This window comes from Schistocerca piceifrons, chromosome 3 (assembly GCF_021461385.2).
Source record: "Schistocerca piceifrons isolate TAMUIC-IGC-003096 chromosome 3, iqSchPice1.1, whole genome shotgun sequence".
Taxonomy (NCBI): domain Eukaryota; kingdom Metazoa; phylum Arthropoda; class Insecta; order Orthoptera; family Acrididae; genus Schistocerca; species Schistocerca piceifrons.
The window spans coordinates 134,972,356-134,997,412 of NC_060140.1; positions in this window are offsets into that span (position 1 = coordinate 134,972,356).

Consider the following 25,057-nt stretch of genomic DNA (forward strand, 5'->3'; position numbering starts at 1 on the left):
CACATAATATCAGTTCCTCGCTTAGAGTTTTTTACAGCCCCAAGGTAACGGATTAACGACCTGCGTGCTGTTTTCTGCACAGGGGACAACAACTGTAGAAGACTGCAGGTAGGTAAACATTATTTAGAACTATGCATTCCACTCAGGGCGATGGAAGCAAATAGGCATCTCACGTGTACTGCGGTTTTAGTATAAATGAGATCAGTGCGACATTTGTGGTAATAAAGAGGAGGTATGAAGAAAAGAAATGTTCTATGGGAGGGGTCTATCATACGCATGTAAATATCATCTGCTCTCTCTCTCTCTCTCTCTCTTTCTAAACTTGCCGTAACTTCCGTGTAAATATCACAATAGCTATGATCATGAACGAAACTATGTTCAAAATGTTCAAATGTGTGTGAAATCTTATGAGACGTAACTGCTAAGGTCATCAGTCCCTACGCTTACACACTACTTAACCTAAATTATTCTAAGGACAAACACACACGCCCATGTACGAGGGAGGACTCGAACCTCCGCCGGGACCAGCTGCACAGTCCATGACTGCAGCGCCCCAGACCGCTCGGCTAAACCCGCGCGGCAACGAAACGATGGGCACATCATCATGAACCTGACACATAAAGCTATAAGTAACGCAAAAATGATTTTTTTACAGAATAGTTTCCGTAAAATCGTTTGAGAGAGTTTGGAGGGCATGTACGTCGATTCTGTCATCGCCGAGCGACCAAAAGGTGGCAAACACTTGTCGGACTCTGCTCCCAAACAAACGAATGAACTCGCCCAGTGCTTTGGGCGAAAATTGGTCACGGCACGCCAGGTTTCTTATCCTGCACCAACTATCGACGGGTGTTCGCGCGCTTTGATTGGGAGGGCGGGGGGCGGGGGGGGCGCGGAAGCTAAAAGTTAGGCCCCGTCGCGATGAAGAGAGTAGTTGTCAATCGGCACGGAGTGCAAGCGGATCGTCCCGTGGTTGAGAGAGGAGAGAAAGAAAGGTCGCTGTTTGTATGCCTAAGAAGGTAGAAGGGTAGCTTCTGCACTTCGCATCACTGAAGGACTGCTGTTGATTTCAATAAGATTGCCACATGTGGAGACGAAGTTACACGTTTAGGTGATAGCGATTGCATCTGTTTCTAGTGTCATATGTTCTCAACTCCCTTCTTACGACCTCAGTGGATTTATCTTTAACATAATCCCCACACTTTGAATAGACCGTTAGTCGTATGTTGCTATGGGTAAACCAAGTGTTTAGTCCCTTAGCCTGTTCCCGAGCAGTGACAAATGATTTGTCACGCTATTAAAACTCTGCTTGTCATATGCTGCCATTTATATGTTGTATTTTGCGAATTTGTTCATTAAAGTCTTTTTTTTCTAATTTTGATTTAGTCTGTTGCAGGCTATATTGTATGCTGTGAATCAGGTGATATACTGTTAACCTGTTTCTCCTGCTCAAAAGCTTCTAATAGTCGACAGTGGTCTCTCCCTTTGTGGACAGTTATCGTATGTAACGTTTACTATAACGGATTAAGTGTTGTAGGCATTTATCTCGGCATTTGTGTGGCTCTGCAGGAAGGCAGGATAATAGTCAAATGTGGTCATTCAACAGTTTTTAAAATTTGGTTTTAAATTTATGTTTGTATTTTTAAATGATTGCTTATTTGTACTGTACTGGGACGAGTAGTCTCACCTGGTGGTTATATTTAGTGTTCCATTCCATTCATCTTACAACGGAAGAAGGTCTTGTTATTAATTATATTGTGGTTCTTGTGTGTTCCTGTGTAAGCACGTATTTCTTCTCAGGTTTTGGTTTGAATTTGTGATCGGTTATGAATCAGTGGGTCACGGTGGTCGTCATTCAATGTAACGATCTATGGTTTGAATGCCAGGTAGCCGCCTCATGATTACACTAGTCCTATCCCGGACTGGTAGTTGTGCATCACGTGACTAACTTTCTGCGTGCATTTCCTTTTCTGTTTGGTCTTTTGAGGCCGGCCAAACATAATTTGACTACGACGTGGACTAGTTGTGTCTGCGTTAAAAGCTCCTTGGTTCTGTGTTCGGTCGTGGGACTTTGGACTAAGCCACGCCATATCGACCGTCAGTTCCGGGATAAAAGTTACGTTACTTACTGGATCTTTTTCAAATATTGTGGCATCAACCATTAGAGACCAAGCACCTCAAGCACCCGCTAATGTACCAAGAGATCAATTAATAACTTTCCCATTTGTTTGTATATCTTTATTCAGGCCACTGTTTACCTTGTTCTTCTTGCATGTTAAAATTCTTATTATCTGATTCATTAACGTGGATTTAATATTCATGTACTACTGAGCGTTTTTATACCGGAAATTGTTCTGCCTTGCTCCTTATCCTATCTTAACCTTGCTTTCTTCTGTAATGCCAAAGGCCTCACCGCAATGGTAACACCAGTTCCCGTCAGATCACCAAAGTTAAGTGCTGTCGGATTTGGCTAGAACTGGATGGGTCACTGTCCGGGTCTGCCAAGCGCTGCTGACGAGTGGGGTGCACTCAGACGTAGAGAGATGAACTGAGGAGTCGCGAAAACTGACAGCGGCGTGGAACGGTGTGCTGACGACATGCCCTTACGAATCCACATCCGGTGAGGCCTAAGGGCTGAGGATGACACGGCACCCGGCGGTTCCGGAATGTGTAGGTTTTACTCAAAATTCACCACTCATGACGCTTCTCTGGCTAACAAGTCAGGTGAAAATAAATCGCTGGATTTTCGGCGGAATTTTTTTTAGATACTAGCCAAAGCGCAGGTAACAAATCTTTTGGAATGTTTACCATGCAAGTAGATCTTTTGGAATGGTCACCATGCAAGCGTGGGTGTGGAAGGGTCCCACTTAATGTTTGCAAAAAATATGAGCATGGGCATCAGTTAAGACCGGCACTTCCCCTCCAGAGCTTTGCATTTACCCTACAACTCCTGCCCATAACCCCCACCACTACCGCCCTACTCAACGCCATCTGCGCCTCTACCGTCCACTGTATTCTGTGCGGACTCTGCCTCGAGTTCTTTTTGTGATAGAAAGGTATGGTCAAGTGTTTTGGATAACCTCGGGCAAGGGACCATTTGTATTCCTAACTGAAGGATCGTCTTACAATAGTTTTCCTACAGTATGGGGTCAAAGTTTGAATATTACACACATCCTGCAGCTTAGGCAAAGGAAGCAAATCGGTTGAATCTTTTGGTATTAGCTGTGATCTATGGCGTGCCTTAAGGGGCTTATGGAGACGATTCCTGAGAAAATTCGAAGAAAGCGTTTTTCACCATTTTTTTCGCCGTCACCAGCGGATATCGAAATAATTAACTGCATAAAATTGCTCAAGTTTTAGCAGTATATTCTCTAGACAATTATCCAGAGTTCCATCTTCGTGCCTTAAGGGCTTTATGGAGACGGTTCCTGAGAAAATTCGAAGAAAGCGTTTTTCACAATTTTTTTCGCCGTCACCAGCGGATATCGAAATAACTAACTGCATAAAATTGTTCAAGTTTTAACAGCATATTCTCTAGACAATTATTCAGAGTTCCATCCTCCAGTTCTAAAAAATCTTTGTGAATTATCGAGAAACACCCCAAAAACATGGTTTTGGTCTGCCAAACCGAGCCGCGGATCCCAAGACGGCAATGCACAGCAAACGGCTGAAATTTTTGCGATATATTCCTAAGATCCCGGTCTCAAAAAGCTGTGAAAATTTCCTTTTCCGAGACGCAGAGCTTCAAAGTTAACCTACTTTCACAAATAAAATAGGCGCATAAAATCCGGTGTGAGGTGAAAACGTAATGTATAAAGTGATGTTGCATGGAGGAATATGCAGTAAAGTCTCTCCGTCATCAGAACGGTTCTAGGAATCCCATGTTGTACTGAAAACATGCAAAGCTTTTGTGCACATAAAATCCGGTCTGAAAGTAAAATTAGTTTTTCGTTATTTCACATAAGGTAAGTATTGTGACGAGCCAGTTGCTCGGCCACCATTGACCAGACGTTTTCAGTTGGTGAGAGATCTGGAGAATGTGCTCGCCAGGGCAGCAGTCGAACATTTCTTGTATCCAGAAAGGCCCGTACGGGACCTGCAACATGCAGTCGTGCATTATCCTGCTGAAATGTATGGTTTCGCAGGGGTCGAATGAAGGGTAGAGCCACGGGTCCTAACACATCTGAAATGTAACGTCCACTGTTCAAAGTGCCGTCAGTTCGAACAAGAGGTGACCGAGACGTGTAACCAATGGCACCCCATACCATCACGCTGGGTGATACGCCAGTATGGCGATGACGAATACACGCTTCGAGTGTGCGTTCACCGCGATGTCGCCAAACACGGATGCGACCATCGTGATGCTGTAAACAGAACCTGGATTCATCCGAAAAAATGACGTTTTTGCCATTCGTGCACCCAGGTTCGTCGTAGAGTACACCATCGTAGGCGCTCGTGTCTGTGATGCAGCGTCAAGGGTAACCGCAGCCACGGTCTCCGAGCTGATAGTCCATGCTGCTGCAAACGTCGTCGAACTGTTCATGCAGATGGTTGTTGTGGTGTCACCGCCAGACACCACACTTGCTAGGTGGTAGCCTTTAAATCGGCCGCGGTCCGGTAGTATACGTCGGACCCGCGTGTCGCCACTGTCAGTGATTGCAGACCGAGCGCCACCACACGGCAGGTCTAGAGAGACTTCCTAGCACTCGCCCCAGTTGTACCGCCGACGTTCATAGCAATGGTTCACTGACAAATACGCTCTCATTTGCCGAGACGATACTTAGCATAGCCTTCAGCTACGTCATTTGCTACGACCTAGCAAGGCATCATAGCATTTGATAATTAATATTGTTAAGCTTGTACAGTAACGAGAGATGTTCACCAATTGTGGATTAAAGTTAAGTATTACAGCACTGCGTCCGTTTTCTACGTTCTCATTTCCTTGTAATGTTCCAGACCTCACGCCAGCCTGCGTGAGCTAAACGCGTGCCTTTCGGCTACCTTACAGTGGCTTGGCTGTCTGGCCAAGTCACTACAGTTGTTGTCTTGCAGACGTCCCCATCTGTTGACTCAGGGATCGAGACGTGGCTGCACGATCCGTTACATCCATGCGGATAAGATGCCTGTCATCTCGACTGCTAGTGATATGAGGCCATTGGGATCCAGCACGGCGTTCCATATTAGGCTCCTGAACCCACCGACTCCATATTCTGCTAACAGTCATTGGATCGCAACCAACGCGAGCAGCAATGTCGCGATACGATAAACCGCAATCGCGATAGGTTACAATCCGACCTTTATCAAATTGGGGAACGTGATGGTACGCATTTCTCCTCCTTACACGAGGCATCACAACAACGTTTCACCAGGCAACGCCGGTCAACTGCTGTTTGTGTATGAGAAATCGGTTGGAAACTTTCCTCATGTCAGCACGTTGTAGGTGTCGCCACCGGCGCCAACCTTGTGTGAATATTCTGAGAAGCAAATCATTTGCATACCACAGCATCTTCTTCCTGCCAGTTAAATTTCGCGTCTGTAGCACGTCATCTTCGTGGTGTCGCAATTTTAATGGCCAGTAGTGTATTTTGATGTTTTAACATTAAAAATACGCCAAATTGTAAAAAATGTTACTGTTTTGCAATTATGAGTGTTTTTAGATAGTAAATAGATCCAGAAGAAGTGAAAATCATAGCAGGAACAGGGCGGTACGCATCGATCTCCTGTGACGCGGCTTTCAGACGTGAACTGAGATGTTACCCACTCCGGAATATTCCCTGGCCGGGCTGCAGTGGCAGCCGGAGGTCGTCCGACAGGCTTTGGTGACCTCCAGCAGAGGACTCGCTCCGCCGTGACCTTGGCACAGTTGACGCCTTCCTGCAGACCACTGGACGTCTCAGCAGGGCCCTCCAGTCGTACAACGCTGCCTCCTTCATTGATGATATCGGAGCCCGACGTTGTGTGACCTGACCACGACATATAGAATCGCACCAAAAAGTATTGGCACAGTTACATTTTAGTGGTTGTAGGTTAAACGAAACATATATTTCAGAACAGAACCCAGACGCGTGCCACCTTACATTACATAGGTTACAAATACGTCCAAATCACCTATCCGTAAGTTAGATACATTGTTATGAAAATAAATATCGCCCTTCTGCATCCAAAAAAGTATTGGCACACGCGTATGAACCGGACAGTGTGTTCTTTTTCTTCATTGATGTTCACCTTCTAATAGCTAGTGTGCATCCCTTTACCATCTATAACAGCACGTAAACGCCTAGGAATTCTTTCTATTAAATTTCGGTTGATATCAGGGGTAATTTCCGACCATTCCTCCAGGAGGACTTTCTCCAAGTCGTTTTTACCGGACGGACGCCTTTTTCTGACTTGTGTGTCAAGATGAGCCCATAGGTTCACAATGGGGTTCAAATCAGGGCTCTGAGGTGGTGTTAGAACCATTCTGCAAGCATTGTACAGTAACCACTCCCGGGTTTTCATGGCGGTATGTTTTGGGTCGTTGTCTTGCTGGAAATGAAACACCCCAGTAAGACCCAATGTCTCTGCACTAGGCCGCCGTTGTGGCCGAGCGGTTCTAGGCGCTTCAGTCCGGAACCGCGCTGCTGCTACGGTCGCAGGTTCGAATCCTGCCTCGGGCATGGATGTGTGTGATGTCCTTAGGTTAGTTAGGCTTAAGTAGTTCTAAGTTCTAGGGGACTGATGACCTCAGATGTTAAGTCCCATAGTGCTCAGAGCCATTTGAACCATTTTTTTTCTGTGCACTAGCGTGTAAATTACCTTGCAACATATCGATGTATGTCATATGATCCGTTGTACCGTGGATTACAGCTAGATTTCCAACACCTGACGACACCATACAGCCCCAGACCATGATACCGCCCCACCGTGTTTGATTGTGGGATGCATGTGTTTGATGTCGAGGTGCGTATTCGGCTTGCGCCAAATTTTCTTTCTTGCATCAAATCCGAACACACTGAACTTCGATTCGTCGCTAAATATCACAGTGCTCCAAAACTCCATCGGCTTGCTGATGTAGTCCTTGGCAAACTGCAGGCGTTTCTGCCGGTTAATTTCCGATGTGTATGGCTTTTTCCTTGGAGAACGTCCATGCATGTCAGCCTCATTCAACACATTTCATATAGTTTGAACGCTAACCGTCTTGTCGGACGTTGTCTGAACAACCTCAGCATTAGTTGCTGCACTTGTAGCAGGTTCCTTCTACATCTACATTTATACTCCGCAAGCCACTCTTCCGAGCAAGAGCGATGATACGGCGACGCTCTCGGGTTGTAAGCTCTTTTGGGCGTCCAGGACACTTATTCACTGTTGTTCCAGTCTCTGTATATTTATGAATGATGGCTCGTACCGTGGTTTAGCTAACAGCCACCTCTGCTCCGATTTGTCGATAGCTTCTCCCTTGTGAATGGCGCAATACCACTCTTTCACGCAACGCCACTGAATGCTCCTGCTTCTTCGGCCCCATGCTGACCACTACCGCGCAGTACAGCAACATACTAGCGACTGGGCCGTCAACAACACGCAGTGTCTATTGCGTCAGCAGATGCCGTTCCGGTACCTGCAAACCCAGCTATATACCGAGAAGCCACGCTCTGTACCAATACTTTTTGTGTGCAGGGGAGATACAAGTTTGCCCTTAACACTGCATTTCTTTGTTAATGGTAGGCACTGTGGGCAGAATTGTATGTGAGGTAGCACGTACATGTGCTGTGTACCGGAAGGTGCAGCGTTTGTAACCAGCAACGATAAATATGCACGAGTGCCAATACTTTTCGGTGCGATTGTAGAATAAGTTTACTGGCTATTACGAATCAAATTTCTCAACACTGTCATCTCTAGCGAGTCACTGCTTTTCCAGCACTTTGCAGAAAATGACGTGTCATTGTTATCAGAAGAGGTCATGACTGACTGGGAGAAGAAGACTACAATTAGAAAGAAAGCAGGAGAGTATTACAATTTAGACCAGAACATACAGAGTAAGTTAACAACTACTTGACTCGCTCGATGTCCTTTGGCGTAATAGAGCCCAGTACATTGTTCCAGACGACGAGTGTTCGTTGCAGGCAGAGTTAACGTGGAGAATGTCCCAGGAAAGTGCGGTGGAGCGTTCTTGATCCTGATGTGCGGTACATAAGCAATCTGTCGGGTAGGATGAGTAGCAATTAGCGACATTTTGCCGATAACTATGTTAAGCTCTATTAAGTGTCGTCGTTGAGTGGCCGAAAGGCAACTTGGTATGACATGGACAGAATTTCTGTTTAGTGCGATAGTGACAGATTACTTTAAATGTACATGTACGTTCAGTGTATTCGTAGTTGCGAATATGGACAACCATTAGCTGTAGAATGGAATGACGACAATGAAAATTTGAACCGGACCGGGCCTCGAATCCGGATTTTCCGTTTATCGCGAGCGGTCTCCTTACCATTAGGTTCTCCGAACACGACTCACGGCCAGACCTAAACATCCAGATGTCGTCAACGGAGTGTGTACAACCTACACTCGTACATCCATTATGTATACTCCTGCACACTGGAGACGATTTACTTGAAGGTGGCGTGCCGGTGTCGGCGAATAAATACGATCCTGCAGCGCCCTTGTTATTCGAGACGCATGTCCGAAGGTCCGTTGCATCGTAATTTTGAATCACACGGCCACTGCAAAATCGTATAGTATACTTTAACTGTGGTCGGATTTAATTTGATGAGGGTGTGTTGAGAAACATTCTTGTAATGTCGAATACAATATTAATTCTATACGTAGCTCATTCAAGTCTTATAATTAAATGTTTCTCTGAGACATTGAAGTCTCTTTTTATTATCTACGATAATAATCGAAGCAGGCGAAATGAATTAATATTCGCGCTGCGGGCGGGACACGAACCCGGGTCTTCTTGCTTGCTAGGCAGAAATTCTAACCATTACACCACCACAGTACGACGATTAGATTTACTGCACGAACTATCTAAGCTGAGTGCCCTCCCCAAGGCAAACTTCAGTTCATTTTTCCCTGCTTCGATCATTATCGTAGATAATAAAAAGAGACTTAAATGCCTCAGGGAAACATTTAATTATAAGATCTATTAGATCACCAAATGGTACAAGGACGTCCCATTACGTCCAATGCTGAGGTGCTTGCCAATGTCGGAGAGCCCTGGCAGTAGTGACAATATGTAAAGGAAAAACGAATCGAAGTTTGTGTTGGGGAGGGCACTCAGCTAGATAGTTCGTGCAGTAACAGTGATCACCGCACTACGGTGGTGTAATTATTAGCATTTCGGCCTACCCTTCGTGTCCCGGCCGCAGCACAAAATTTAATTTATTTCATCTGCTCCGCTCATTATCATTCAAGTCTACTAAACATTCAGGTGTAACGCTGCGAAATATCATAAATGAAACAAACATGAACGGTTAGCTGTAGGGAAGGCGCATGGGCGACTACGGTTGTTTATTGGAAGATTTCTGGGAAAGCGTAGTTTACCTACAAATGAGACTGCACACAGATTGCTTTTTTCCTATTTCCTAGAATTTCACAGGATGGGGCTACATCTACTCAAAAGTTTCATAATTAGTTCTATAATCAAAACATTATTTTAAATACGGAGGACTGCTACATCGAGTGGTAATGATTGATGAGGCCTGATTAACTGTTCCCTGAAATAAGTTTGCTGGTTTACGTACAGTCTACATTAGAAAGAAATGTGACTGATACAGGTGTTGGGCAGAAATATGGCAACGCCGCGGCGGACGTATGCTTGAACATAAATGCAGACGCTAGACATGTCTGCATGTTGCGCTGTTATGTTTGACCACGAGCGGCACAAGTGCAATGCCCTCAACGTCCGACCCGGTAGCTGAGTGGTCAGCGTCCTACGGGCCCGGTTTCGATTCTCGGCCGGGTCGGAGATTTTCTCCGCTCAGATACTGGGTGTTGAGTTGTCTTCATCATCATTTCATCCCCATCCAGCGCGCAGGTCGCCCAATGTGGCGTCGAATGTAATAAGACCGGCACCAAGGCGGCCGGACCTGCACCGCAACGGGCCTCCCGGCCAATGACGCCAAACGCTCACTTCCATTTCAATGCCCTCAATACGTTGCAGGTCTCATCCGTAGTTAAACAGTGTTCTGTGTACAGTAGTTATGAACGCATTATGTCGGAGCTCAGTGAATTCGAAAGTAGGCAAACTGTTGGTGCTCGTACAGTGGGAGCTTCTGAGACCAAGGGAGACGAAGTGTTTGGTGCTTAAAAAAAAAAAAAAAATAAAAAAAAAAATAAATGGTTCAAATAGCTCTGAGCACTATTGGACTTAACATCTGAGGTCATCAGTCCCCTAGAACTTAGAACTACTTAAACCTAACTAACCTAAGGACATCACACACATCCATGCCCGAGGCAGGATTCGAGCCTGCGACCTTAGCAGACTGAAGCGCCTAGAACCGCTCGGCCACCGTGGCCGGCTTTGGTGTTTCAAGAGCGACCGTATCGAAGATGTATATCGCGTACAGTGAAAACAGAAAAACATCATCCGGTAAGTTACAACGTGTGTTTTGAGTGATCGGGCGGACGGTCATTCAAGAGGATTGTGACGCAAGAAATATAAGGGTGACAGCTTCGAAATCACCGCCGACTTAATGTCACGCCCTGTCAGAACGAAAACACGATCTCAATAAGCTGTGAATCGTAGAGCGAGCTGGAAATTCAAAACCACTCATCGGTGATACAAATGCTCGCACTAGGAAGACGAGCTGCGTAATCCAATCTGCTAACGGCCCTGCCGCAGTGGTATCACCGGTTCCCGTCAGATCACCGTAGTTAAGCGCCGTCGGGGTTGGCTAGCACTTGAATGTGTGTACCGAACGCAAGCGGGGCGCACTCAGTCCTTGTGAGGTAAATTGAGGAGCTGCTTGATTGAGAAGTAGCGACTCCGGTCACGAAAACCGACCAGGGACAGGAGAGCGGCGTGCTGACTACATGGCCCTCCGTATCCGCATCCAGTGACACTTTTAGGTTGTAGATGACGCGGCGGTCGGTCTGCACCGTTGGGCATTCCGTCGCCTGTTCGGACAGAGTTTAGTTTTAGTTTAATACATAAATACTGGACTACGGAGCAATGGACAATATCATTTGGTCGGATGGGTCTTATTTCACACTGTTTCCAATTTCTGGCGGAATTTACGCCCCAAAAGTGAAACACAGCGGTTGTTCGATGCTTACTTTAGCAGCTTTGTAGTGGTTTTCAAAGGCCCCCATGGTTACTGCGCAATGATGTATTACTGCCGAGGATTATGTGACCATTTTGGATGATCAGGTGCATCCCGTGGTTCGATGTCTGTTCCCCCGATAGTGATGCAGTGTTCCAGGACGACACGGTCCTTATTCACACAGCTCGCGTCGTCTAGGACTGGTTTTAAGAGCACGAGGATGAACTACCGCATGTCCCGTGGCCACGAGTCACCAGATCCCAAAATTATGGGGACTCTGTGTTTTTCTTCTGTGTGGTCGCTATCCACCTCCATCATCGTCACCTCAACTTTCCACAATATTGCTTGAAGAAAGGTACAAGTTTCCCTTGAAAACCATACCAGTATTTGCCCATTCTCAGACGACCAGAAGCTGTTTTGAATGCCAAAGGGTGTCGCACATAGTTCTGGCAGTGTGTTGTGTTTTTGATGTGTCCACATTTCTCCCAAACGTGGCAGTAGTAAAATACAGGGAGCGAAAGGCTATTTACAATTTGAACAGAAACCAGATGGCAGTTATAAGAGTCGAGGGGCATGAAAGGGAAGCAGTGGTTGAGAAGGGAGTGAGACAGGGTTGTAGCCTATCCCCGATGTTATTCAATCTGTACATTGAGCAAGCAGTAAAGGAAACAAAAGAAAAATTCGGAGTAGGTATTAAAATCCACGGAGAAGAAGTAAAAACTTTAAGGTTCGCCGACGACATTGTAATTCTATCAGAGACAGCAAAGGACTTGGAAGAGCAGTAGAACGGAATGGACAGTGTCTTGAAAGGTGAGTATAAGATGAACATCAACAAAAGCAAAACGAGGATAATGGAATGTAGTCGAATTAAGTCTGGTGATGCTGAGGGAATTAGATTAGGAAATGAGACACTTGAAGCAGTAAAGGAATTTTGCTATTTGGGTAGCAAAATAACTGATGATGGTTGTTGTGGTTGGCCAGAGAGCCAACACCGTTTTACTAAAGGAGGCCAAAATGCACGCGTTTTAGCTCACGCAGGCTGGCGTGAGGTCTGGAACATGAAAAGGAATGTAGAATTTAGAAAAAACGGACGCAGCTGGTGGAATACTTCAAATGGTTCAAATGGCTCTGAGCACTATGGGACTCAACATCTTAGGTCATAAGTCCCCTAGAACTTAGAACTACTTAAACCTAACTAACCTAAGGACATCACACACACCCATGCCCGAGGCAGGATTCGAACCTGCGACCGTAGCAGTCCCGCAGTTAAGGACTGCAGCGCCAGAACCGCACGGCCACCGCGGCCGGCGGTGGAATACTAAACTTTAATCCATTAATGATGAACGTCGCTCTTGACGGTACATGATTCAAAATAGTAACTGAATATGGCGCCTTGCTAGGTCGTAGCAATTGACGTAGCTGAAGGCTCTGCTAAGCTATCGTCTCGGCAAATGAGAGCGTATTTTGTCAGTGAACCATCGCTAGCAAAGTCGGTTGTACAACTGAGGCGAGTGCTAGGAAGTCTCTCTAGACCTGCCGTGTGGCGGCGCTCGGTCAGCAATCACTGATAGTGGCGACACGCGGGTCCGACGTATACTAACAGACCGCGACCGATTTAAAGGCTACCACCTAGCAAGTGTGGTGTCTGGCGATGACACCACATTCCTCCCCCGCAAATCGGCGTATGGTTGTGGCATAAGGCTTCCGCCTGCCGTGGAGAGGACCCCATGTTAACGTATGCGACCAGGTGGGGAGCCAACAACAGCCGAGGCTGTGCCACCCGCACCCTGCCATTCGGACCGCGGGGAGCTAGGAAACGCCTGAAAACCTGCTCCAGGATGCACGCCAACATGCGGTGTATGCGCCCGCAGAGATACAGGAGGGGCCGAAGGGTCGACCTCCATCGGGTCGGGGCACCCGATGGGCGAAGACGACATATGGTCCGCGGCGCGTGACCCAGGGAGGCGCCCGGCGGTTGCAGAGACGCGTCCACTACGGGCGTCGCCGGCGGGAGAACAGGCGGCGGCGGCGGTGGCGGCGGCGCGTCGCCATGGGGCAAAATGGAAGCCAGCGTCGGTAACACCTGGGGCTGAGGCGAGCCAGTAGATAGGTACCCAGGGCGCTGACCGGACGGCACCGTCGCTGAAAGCAGACAGCGGGCGGCAGATCCCGTGCGACGACAGAGGCACCTCACCAGAAGCCCCCAAAACCAGATACATAGCGCGTCCCAGGCAGCGAAAAATGCGCCCTTCGAGCCAACGCCGTGAACCTCGGTAGTGGCGGCAGTAGACAACATCGCCTGAGGCAAAAGCAGGTGTCTGCCGCTGCACAGGAACCTGATGCGGTGGATGTAGCAAAGACATCAAGGTTCGATGAGGGCGACCATGGAGCAACTCAGCCGGCGAGCGACAATCTCGGGGCTGAGAGCGATACGAGGACAAAAAGAGCAATAACGCGTCCTCCCGAGTATGCGACTCATTTAATTTCAACATCTGTGACTTGAAAGTCCTGACCAATCGTTCAGCGGCACCGTTTGACTGTGGCGAAAACGGCGCGGACGTCAGATGTTGAATACCATTGGCCGTGCAGAATGACTGAAATTCTGCGGACATGAATTGTGGGCCATTGTCGAAAACAATAGTCTGTGGAAGACCTTCAATGCAAAAGATAGCAGATAACGCTTGGATGGTGGCAGATGACGTCGTGGAAGACATCCGGACAACAAAAGGAAAATTACTGAATGAATCTACCACAACCAACCATCGAGCATTTCAGAACGGACCAACAAAATCGATGTGTAAGCGTTGCCAAGGGGAAGTGGCTTTTGGCCATGCAAAGAATTTCCGCGGTGGTGCTGAATGTTGTTCGGCACACACCATGCAAGAAGAGCACATATTCGTAATCGCAGCATCGATTCCGAACCAAGTACAGTGCTGCCGAGCAAGTTGTTTCGTGCTCACTATACCCAAATGTCCTTGGTGGAAAAGCTGTAAGACAGAGGACTGTAACGAACGTGGGACCACGACCCTGGACTGATCATTATCAGAACGCAACAGCAAAACACCATGTCGTACAAAAAGTCTCCCCTTGTGAGCAAAAAATCGGCGAACCAACGGGTCCCCGATCCGTGACTTTGACAAAAGCCATTGCGTAGCAACAAAACGCAGAATGGTAGCAAGGACAGGGTCGGCAGCTGTGGCTGTAGCTACACGACGAAAATCAATCGGAAACGATTGGACCACATCGTCGGTTTCCGCATCAATGAACATGCAAGCAAGTTCGGAGGAATCGAATGCCCTATCCTCAGCAACAGGCAAGCGGGACAACACATCGGCGTTTCCGTGCTTAGCAGTGGACCGAGACAAGATATCGTAGCGGTACTGTGAGAGGAAAATAGACCAGCGAATGAATTTCTGCACTGTACGTGGAGCTATAGGCTTGGTCGGATGAAAAAGCGATGTCAAAGGTTTGTGGTCCGTGATTATGGTAAAGTGACGACCATACAAGAAATCATGAAACTTTGTAACACCAATTACGAGAGCCAATGCTTCTTTCTCGATCTGTGAATAATTTCTTTGCGCAGACGAGAGCAATTTGGGCGCAAAGGCAATAGAGCGATTGTGCGATCCATCTTTGTGCGCCAGCACAGCACCGATCCCGAAATCCGATGCATGCACCATCAACAAAAGGGGCTTCTGGGGATCGAATAGCGTAAGGCAAGTATTGGAAAGCAACGCCCATTTCAGCTGGCGAAAGGCGCGTTCGCATACCGTCGTCCAGATGAATGGAACACCTGTACGGCGTAAGCGATGTAGCGGAGCTGAAATGGAAGAGGCATGTGGCACATATCTGTTATAGTAATTTATTTTTCCCAGCACACCCTGTAGCTGTTCCAAATTCTGCAGCGAAGGCAAGTCTTGTATGGCACGCAGGTGCGTGGGACTGGGATGTATGCCTTGGGCATTGAGTACATGCCCCAGGTATGGCAAATCACGAGCAAAAAACACACATTTGTCCTTCTGCAAGCGAAGACCATTTTGTCGGAAGACCTGAAATAATGTTCTGAGATTGGCCAAATGTTCTTCTTCCGTCTTTCCGGAGATCACAATATCGTCCAGATAGTTTGCTGCAGTAGGGACCGACACACAGTTTGTAGATTTTGCTGAAAGAATGCAGGGGCGGATGCACACCCGAATGGCAGTCATTTGAATTGATACAAACCAAAACACGCTGGGATTCTTCGTCCACCGGTATTTGCAAGTATGCATCTGCTAGGTCCAACTTCGAAAAATATTTACCCGGGCACAGTTTGTCAAAAAGATCTTCCGGGCAGGGTAAAGGAAAAGTTGCAATCACTAGTTGTGGATTCACTGTTGCCTTGAAGTCCACACAAAGTCTCAATTTTCCAGAAGGTTTTGGCAAAATTACTAAGGGTGATGCCCAGAGAGAAGGCTGCACACGTTCAATTACACCTTGTGATTCCAAATCGCGTAATGTTTTTGCGACCTCATCACACAATGCGTGGGGAGCATTGCGCGCTCTGAAAAATTTCAGTTGCGCGTTTACTTTCAGTGCCAAATGTGCTTTATAGTTCTTAGCGCAACCGAGGCCCGGTGCAAAAATGTCTGCAAATTCTTCACATAGACGAGAAACACTGTCTGAAGGCACAGTCTGGTTCACTGATAGGACCTGATTTACTATAGACAAGTTAAACAACTGAAATAAATCGAAACCAAACAAGTTCACTGCAGAAGAAGAACGAAGGACGTAAAATGACACAAGTTTTGTTTGTCCTTTGTATGTTGCAAGAAGGCTGCACTGTCCTAACACAGGGATATCTTGACCTGAATAGCTAGTTAACTTAACATTTGCGGCACGCAACGGAGGTGTGCCCAGCTGTTTGTACGTGTCTTGATTGATCAGTGAAACTGCAGCTCCGGTATTGAGCTGGAATGGTATCACTTTGCCATTAATGTCCAAGTCTACAAAAAGTTTATTTTCCTGCTGAGGACAAGAGCGACTGTCTCGTGCAACATGAACTGACACTGGTACATAATCACTTGCAACTTGATGGAATTTCTGGCTGTGTCGACGCACACTATTTGTGGGATGAACACAGTCACTGTTAGAGAGAGTGGCACTGGGCGGAGTGGAATGAACTACATGAATTTCCAGGGGCGAAGTTTCGCAAGCCTGAGTATCCTTGGTTCGATTCCGATTCCGGTGCGAAGCAAAGGGCCTGGAATGGTTTTGAGCTTCCGAGCTGAGCTTTTTGTGGCAGACACTCTGAACATGTCCTTTTTTATTACAATAAAAGCAAATAGCTTGGCGTGATGGGCAATTCTCACACGAATGTCTAGTAGCGCACCGCGGGCAGGATTTGAGCACTGCATTTGCTTGCCGGAGCGGCACACGTGGCTGAGAGCCTGGCGGCAGCGGCGCGGGCGGGCGCGAGGGCTGTTTACTGCTCCGTGCAGCTCGCCCGGCGGGCCGGTTAACCTGACACACGGCTGGTTAAGTTCAAATGATTCCTGAGCAAAGTCAAGTGTGTCCTGCCGATCCAATATGTCCATCACTTGTTGAAGGGTGGGACTGACTAGTTTCAAAATCAGTTCCCTTATACAAACATCAGAAACGTTCTGTGCAATTGCATCATGTACCATAGTATCTGATAACGGAGTCCACATTCTCACTCAAAAGCACAATCCCTAGTAAGCCCTTGCAAGGTTACAACCCACACCCGATTACTGTGACCTGCCATACGTTTTGTACGAAAGAAGGTATACCGTTTCGCAAATACATTGACTGATTCTTTTAAATATGTATCTAATACAGATAAAATTTCTTCTTAGAACAGAGTTGCTACGTCACGTCGGGGAAATAATTTGACTATCACACGGTATGTTTGTACGCCGACCAATGATATGAGATAAGGCTGCCGCTCGTTACCTTGAATTCTGTAGGCGGCAAGATGGAATCCAAATTGGCGTGACCACTCCGTCCAGCTTTCCAGTGCAGCATCAAAAGGTCGAAAAGTTGGTGCAACAGCGTGTTGTGGCTGCGTTAGTGGTGGAGCGACGGCTGCCGCATCGTTTTGCATTGCACGTTGACCCTGGATGAGCTGTTCAACGGCATCCAGTAATGCCTGCGTCTGCTGATTCTGTAAGCGATAAAATTCGGACAGTACATCTGGAGATTGTGGCGAAGCCATTACACAAGTAAATCAGGGCAGTTTAGAGAAGAACGCGGTTTTGCCTCGTCGCCAATGTTGTGGTTGGCCGGAGAGCCAACATCGTTTTACTAAAGGAAGCCGAAATGCACGCGTTTTAGCTCAAGGTCTGGAACATGAAAAGGAAATTAGAATTTAGAAAAAACGGATGCAGCTGGTGGAATACTTAACTTTAATCCATTAATGATGAACGTCGCTCTTGGCGGTACATGATTCACAATATCAATAGTAACTGAATATGGCGCCTTGCTAGGTCGTAGTAATTGACGTAGCTGAAGGCTATGCTAAGCTATCGTCTCGGCAAATGAGAGCGTATTTTGTCAGTGAACCATCGCTAGCAAAGTCGGTTGTACAACTGGGGCGAGTGCTAGGAAATCTCTCTAGACCTGCCGTGTGGCGGCGCTCGGTCAGCAATCACTGATAGTGGCGACACGCGGGTCCGACGTATACTAACGGACCGTGGCCGATTTAAAGGCTACCACCTAGCAAGTGTGGTGTCTGGCGGTGACACCACAATGGTCAAAGTAGAGAGGATATAAAACGTAGACTGGCAATGGCAAGGAAAGCGTTTCTGAAGAAGAGAAATTTGTTAACATCGAGTATAGATTTAAGTGTCAGGAAATCTTTTCTGAAAATATTTGCATGGAGTGTAGCCATGTATGGAAGTGAAACATAGACGATAAATAGTTTGGACAAGAAGAGAATAGAAGCTTTCGAAATGTGGTGCTACAGAAGAATGCTGAAGTTTAGATGGGTAGATCACATAACTAATGGGGAGGTATTGAATAGAATTGGCGAGAAGAGAAATTTGTGGCACACCTTGACTAGTGGAAGGGACCGGTTTGTAGGACATGTTCTGAGGCATCAAGGGATCACAAATTTAGCATTTGAGGACAGCGTGGAGAGTAAAAATCGTAGAGGGAGACCAAGAGATGAATACACTAAACAGATTCAGAAGGGTGTAGGTTGCAGTAAGTACTTGGAGATGAAGAAGCTTGCACAGGATAGAGTAGCATGGAGAGGTGCATCAAACCAGTCTCAGGACTGAAGACCACAACAACAACAACAACAACAACAACCGTATGTGCTATTGTTAACTCATCGCATTTACAAGAAGAATCATCTCTAACGTGTGTCCGGTGAGTATGGCTAGGGAATGATCCATGATTAAGTTTCATGCGCATAATGAAACTTATAAAACTTTTATCCGCCTTAATCGTGTGGAACCAGGGGTTCGAGAGAATGTTTGGCTGTATTTGTGATATATCTCTTAGCTGCGTATCGATGGTTGATATTCGTCTTACAGATTGTTTATCTGGCCCATTTTTTGGGTACTACTTGAGTGATTGAAGGTCACCACCATGTCGTATTAAATAAAAATACCGAAAAAATGTGGGTGTTGCTGCTGTAGATTTCTTCGTTTCGATTAGTACGGGAGTGTTACGGGAATGCTCCCGGAGTTTAGACACGAATCCTTGGAAAAAGAAAGATTTTTTTCGCGATACGCTACTGAGCAAGATTAAAGAACCAGTATTTGTGGCAGACTGCCCCAAAGATTCACCTCAGGTAAATTGAAAATTAAGAGGTTAGAGTTCGTACTGAGGCAGACAGGTAATCATTATTTCCCACCAGTTTATTTTCGAGTATAATGGGAAAGCGCATGACTAGCAGTGGTAAAAAGTACCCGCCGCCATGCACGTTGTTATGGCTTGCGGAATTTCTATGTAAAATTTGGCGTAGAGCGCACAAAGCAGTACGGAATTCGAATCAGCTGTGATGCCAACAGTTTCGTGATTCCTTTTTTTTTTCCCCGAAGAGCGAGAAATAGCAAGGACGCCATCAATATCACGTCTAGTGTGAGCCATTACATAAACTGCTGCAGACTCAAAACAACCGATGAGAAATGCCTCAGCAGGGAATCTATCACATTGCAACAACACCAGACCACAAACCGCAAGAATTACATGGGAACTATTTAATTCATCTGTGTTCCAGTCTGCAGCTCATTGTCTAGTGGCAGCTGGCACGGTAGCTCAGCGTGTTCGCTCAGAGGGTTAGCTGCCCTCTCTAATAATAATAATAAAAAAAAAGAGTGAATGGATCAACGATGAACTTGAACGGGTGCCATGGACGTCCGCCCCAAACAAATCCAACGAACGATTACGAACCAAATGAGATAACAAAGAAAGTGGTTAGTGTTGCTGCCTCAGGACCATTGCATTCTGAGTTACATTTCCTGTCAGATCGTGGAATGGGTGTTTGTGTTGTCCTCATCATTTCATCATCATTCGAGAAAATTGCGAGATTGGATAGTGAAAAGCAGATTGGGAATTTGTATGGACGTTGATAACAACGCCGTTGGGCGCCCCACAAACCATCATCATCATAATTCTCTGTGTTCCGTAGACATTGTCTCGAAATAAAATCTTTATACGGGATGTTCATAAATGTTACGCAGATTTCAAAATTAAATGTTAGTTGTATTTATCATGGTAATGTTTTTTTTTTGTTGTTATATGTCTATTAGGGAGACCATGAAGTTTCTGTACCTCATTCAACACTTTCGCCACAAGGAGCACTGTGTGAGCTATCGTAAAAATAGCTTTCTTCCAGGAAAAAGCTCAGTGTGTTGTTTGGTTAGCAGAAACCAACTCACCGATTACTGTGCAGCGAAAGTTCGTATCCCATAATGGAAAGAAAGCACGAGATGTTATGTTAATGAGAACATGGACAGAAACTTTTTTGCAACGGAGTAGGTTTAGAAACGAACAAACAGCGGGAGACCATGTGTTTCGCAGATCGCCACATAAATCTATTAGACGAGATTCGCGGGAGCTTCAAATGCAAGAGAGTGCCGTGAATCAAGCGGTTCACAGACGTTTTAAATTGTAAGCGTACAAGGTCCAAGCTGTATCGTTTGGATGACGCCAATGATTTTTTTGAGGTGTGTGTTTTTCCGATGAGGCTACATTTAATGTTTGTGGCTCAGTTATCCAACATAATGCCCGGATCTGGGGATCAGAAAATACTCATGTCGTACGAGGACACATTTGGTAAAATCCAAAGGCTAATGTGTGGTGTGGGTTATGCGTGTTCGGGTGACTGGCCCTTTTTTCTTTTTTGAAAGCAATATAAGCTGATATGTTTACCTGCACATTTTGGTGAGTTACGCTCTTCCCCAGGTACACGATATGCAAGACGCTATCATCTTTCAGGAAGATGGCACTCCCCCTTATTCGGCAATAGAAGTCCACGATTTCCTTAATGAAACAATTCCCCGACAGGTGGTTTGTCAGAAATGTCCCAATTCCATAAACCCCGAGATCACCTGACATTACCCCGTATATTTCGTTTTTGGGGGTATGTGTAAGAAATCGTGTACAAAACAGCAGTTCCTGATTTTGTGACATTGCGACAACGCATCAGAGATGCCATTTGTACAATTACAACAGGCATGTTACAAGTGTGTGGCACGAGACTTAATATAGACTTGATATTTTGCGTATTACCAGGGGTGCACGTGTTGGAGTGTAATACCTGTATTACATGTTTACCTAAGTTTCAAAACATTAATGACTAGAGGAATATGTGGTATAACAACGCCCTCAGAACAGCCACCCTGAAAAGAGTGGGAACTATGGCTATACTATCACTTACTCCATCAACAAGCCATCCCTAAGGATCTGCACCACCTTCACGTAATTTGTAACACCGACATATCTGGCTGTTTCCCATTCCAAAGCCACCCCCCATCCTACTGATACCAAGAAGCCTCCTAAACGACTTACAGGTACTATTTCTGACATCACCCACAAACAGCCCAAACCAATAAATGGCTGCAAGGCATACTCCTCATTTATTTCCTCCTGAGTCTAATAGCTTCGTCCTCTCTCACCGTAAACCAAAGTTCCTGAACCCCAAAGTCTCATGCCTTCGTCCCGTCCCACTCATAACTCCAATGAATTAACCCTTGAAATCACCAAAAAGGAAATAATTCACAAGGAAGATGTGGTCTTAATCAAATCTGCGAACTCCCATTTTCACACAGACTTCCTCCATAGACTCCTATGTATTATATTTGGTCCCAATGTCCACCTATTTCCTCTCAGTACCACCACCCACTGGACCAAACAGTCATAACGATCTCGCCATCCTCCTACTCTCATCACTTCAGCTTCATGGTAAACCATGAGACCGCAGATGAGGACGTGGAATTCGAATTTAACTCCCATCTTGACACTGAAATCAATAAAGCTCTCTGAATCAAAAATGTCTTTGGACCCACCTTCTTGATGACCTCATCAGTGAATCCACCTCCACAACAGACACAAGAAAGAGAGCACTGATTTACCACAGTCCTCATAAAGCTGAACTCTCAAACTCTCAATCACAGTCATCCCGCTGTCAAATTTGCCGACTGTAATAACTTCCTTTGACCATCTCCCACTGTCATATGCATAGTAAGATCGGTAAGCATTGATTTACAAAGTATTCATCCCTCCCAAAGACAATACACACTCTAACATAACTCCCTTGGAGTCTGCTACGTATTCCACCTAAACACCTAAGCCTCTATTCTTACATCCAAGTACACTTCGTTTTTAACTGCTTTGATATCTTCTTCCAATCCTCGTCATTAGGGACGTGTGATGTTGGCAAACCGTCGATGCTTATTTCGATTTCATCATAGTACAAACTCGATAGCCGATTATAATCTTTGTTTTTAATATCGATGGTAAATGATGAATTTATAGAACGGCGTGAACAACGTACAAAACCTTCTAATATCAATAAATACAGCAATATCTCGTTTCTGAGAACTGTTTTTCAGAAGTGGTGAAGTGGCTGTACCGTTCAAATATCTCAGTGAGATTTTTTTGTAGCTCTGTGTAATACCGATGGTGTGAATCCAGGCTTCTTGTGGATCTCGTCAAATGGTGCAAAATGTTCGAAATGCTGAGAAAATAGACGTCGGCCATAGGGAAAGATGTGTAAATACAATATGTACAAGAACCAAGAGGGAACAAAAAGACTGGGAGACCAAGAACGAAGAACTCGGATTAAAAAGGGTGTAAGACAGGGATGTAGTCTTTCGCCCTAACTGTTCAGTCTGCACATCGAATAAGCAGTGACAGAAATAAAAGAACGGTACAAGAATGGAATTAAAATTCAAGGTGAAAGGATATCAATGATAAGATCCGCTGATGACATTGCTTTCCTGAGTGAAAGTGAAGAAGAATTGCAGGATGTCTTGAAGAGAATGAACAACCTAATGAATACAGAATATGGATTGAGAGTAAATCGAAGGAAGTCGAAATTGATGAGAAGTAACAGAAATGAAAACAGCGAAACACGTGGCATCAAGACAAGCGATTATGAAGTAGGTAAAGTTAGGGAATTCTGTAGGCAGCAAAATAATCTATGATGGTCGGAGGAAATAGGATATAGAAAGCAGACTGTCACTGGAAAAAGGAGCATTCCTGGTCAAGTGAAGTCTAACAATATCGAACATAGACCTTAATTTGAGGAAGAAGTACGTTTGGAGCACATTGTATGTAGTGAAATATGGACTGTGGGAACACCTTAAAAGAATCATAACGTGTAGGCTTTCACGGCAGGTGTCTTCATTAGTTAAAACTTCCGGGCTGAGAGGCCGTGATCGATCTGTAAAACTTCTTCTTCCTGACATTTCGTTGCCAACTGCTGGCAACATCTTCCGAGGTGAGCCAACCTCCTCTTGACTATGACCTGACCTCTATCCCAGTTATTCATACCCTGAATCCCATGTTCTACCAAATGTCCTCTTATATTGTACTTATACCCACAACAGAACCAACCAGAATGACGTAGGCCTACGTGCATAAAAATTTAAGTACCCAAAAGGATCAATCCACCTTCCCTCTTCTCAGTATTGCTAGCAAGTGAAGGTCCCTTTTATCAAGTCGTAATGATATGAAGTGTGTTAATTGTTTTAAAAATATTTATTTGAGTCTTTGCGCCATTTAAACTGTTTTGGCTGAAAAGTATTGTTCCTCTGCCAGAAACCCTCTCCCCTTTGGGAAGATGAAATGAAATAATAGTAAGGGTAAGTAAATGAATATGTGTCACTCGCTTCACAAGACGACACATGCTAGGGGAGCAGTATGGCAGACGCGGGCTTCTGCACACAGTGTAAAAGGATTATTTTTCCTGTAACGACTGAAAGGGTTTTCTCCCTTATTTTTCCCACTTTCACACACGTATGTATGTTCAGTTAAGTTCCTCATATTTACGTATCTAATTGTACGTGTCACTTGATAATGGTATTTCTTCAGCAGTTGGCCAGTTATGGATAACACAGTTTTTTAGCGGTCGTGGCGAAATGTATCCCTTGAAGCAATTTAATGTGACTATGGCCAGCTCTTCGATAATCAACTTTTTATTGTTGCGATTTTTATATTTGGAATTACAAACCTACCATAAACCTGTGTGAAAATCTTCAGTCAGCTGCAACACTTTCCCCGTTGGTGATATCTTGGTAAGTGGCGTTTAACAATAAGAAAAACAAAAACAATGAAACCCCGACGAAGCTTTGTCCACTTGCAAAGAAAATTACTGGAGGCTTTGTCTACCAACGTGTCTATGTTAAGGAATGTTGCGCAACATTGTCTAAAGCCGCGTACACACCTAGCAACAAAGTCGCGGGACTTTGTACGAGGACAGTCGTGATACAATGTCTCGGGACTGTCGCTAAACAATGTCACGCGTCCACATGTACAAAGCCAGTTGCGATACAGAAATCAGAACGCGATGTCACAAGAAATAGCTGTTTGTGCTGTTTATCTCTGTTTAAATAATTTAATGTTGTTAAGAAGCAAAAAGCGTAAACCTAAACGGTACTGGACGAGGAATTTATTTTCTGGTTGAGTTACTACAGCTTTGAATCTTCTTGAAAAACTGAAGTAGAAGATGCCACTGGTTTCAGAAATTTTGTTAGAATGAGCCGTACCGATTTCGAAACTCTTCTGCAAATGGTTGGAGAAAAGATTTCGAAAGAAAACACTACATTTAGGGAAACCATTCCAGCCTCAGTCAGGCTAGCTATCACCCTCCGGTTCCTTGTTAGCGGCGAAATCATTTTCCAGCTTGATGTACACCTTTCGAGTGTCAAAACAATCAATTTCAAGTATAGTTCCAGAAGTCTGTGAAGCCATAATTACTTCACTGAAAGGGTTTGTAAAGGTAAGTAGTAACTCAATTTTTATTTATTACATTTTTTATTTTAAGAATGACTTAATTACAGGTATACAATTTTGTCATTTTTTAAATTGCAATGATTTGAAACTTTCAAAAAAAGCCCTCTATGGTTTGGTCTTCTCTGGTCCCTTCAATTTGAGGAGGAGGTTCCAGATCTTGCGAAGATCTTGAGGGTGTAAAGGAACAGTCTGAAGAGCATGAGTTTTGGCCGTCTGTACTATGGGATGTTGATGGTGAAGAATGAAATGGAGGTGGAATTGTTTGAAGTGGGCTTAACTGGTTTGAACTGACCTGGGATGAATATCCTTTCGTACTGTACAATCCCATTTCCAATTTTAAGAATATGTCATCAATTTCA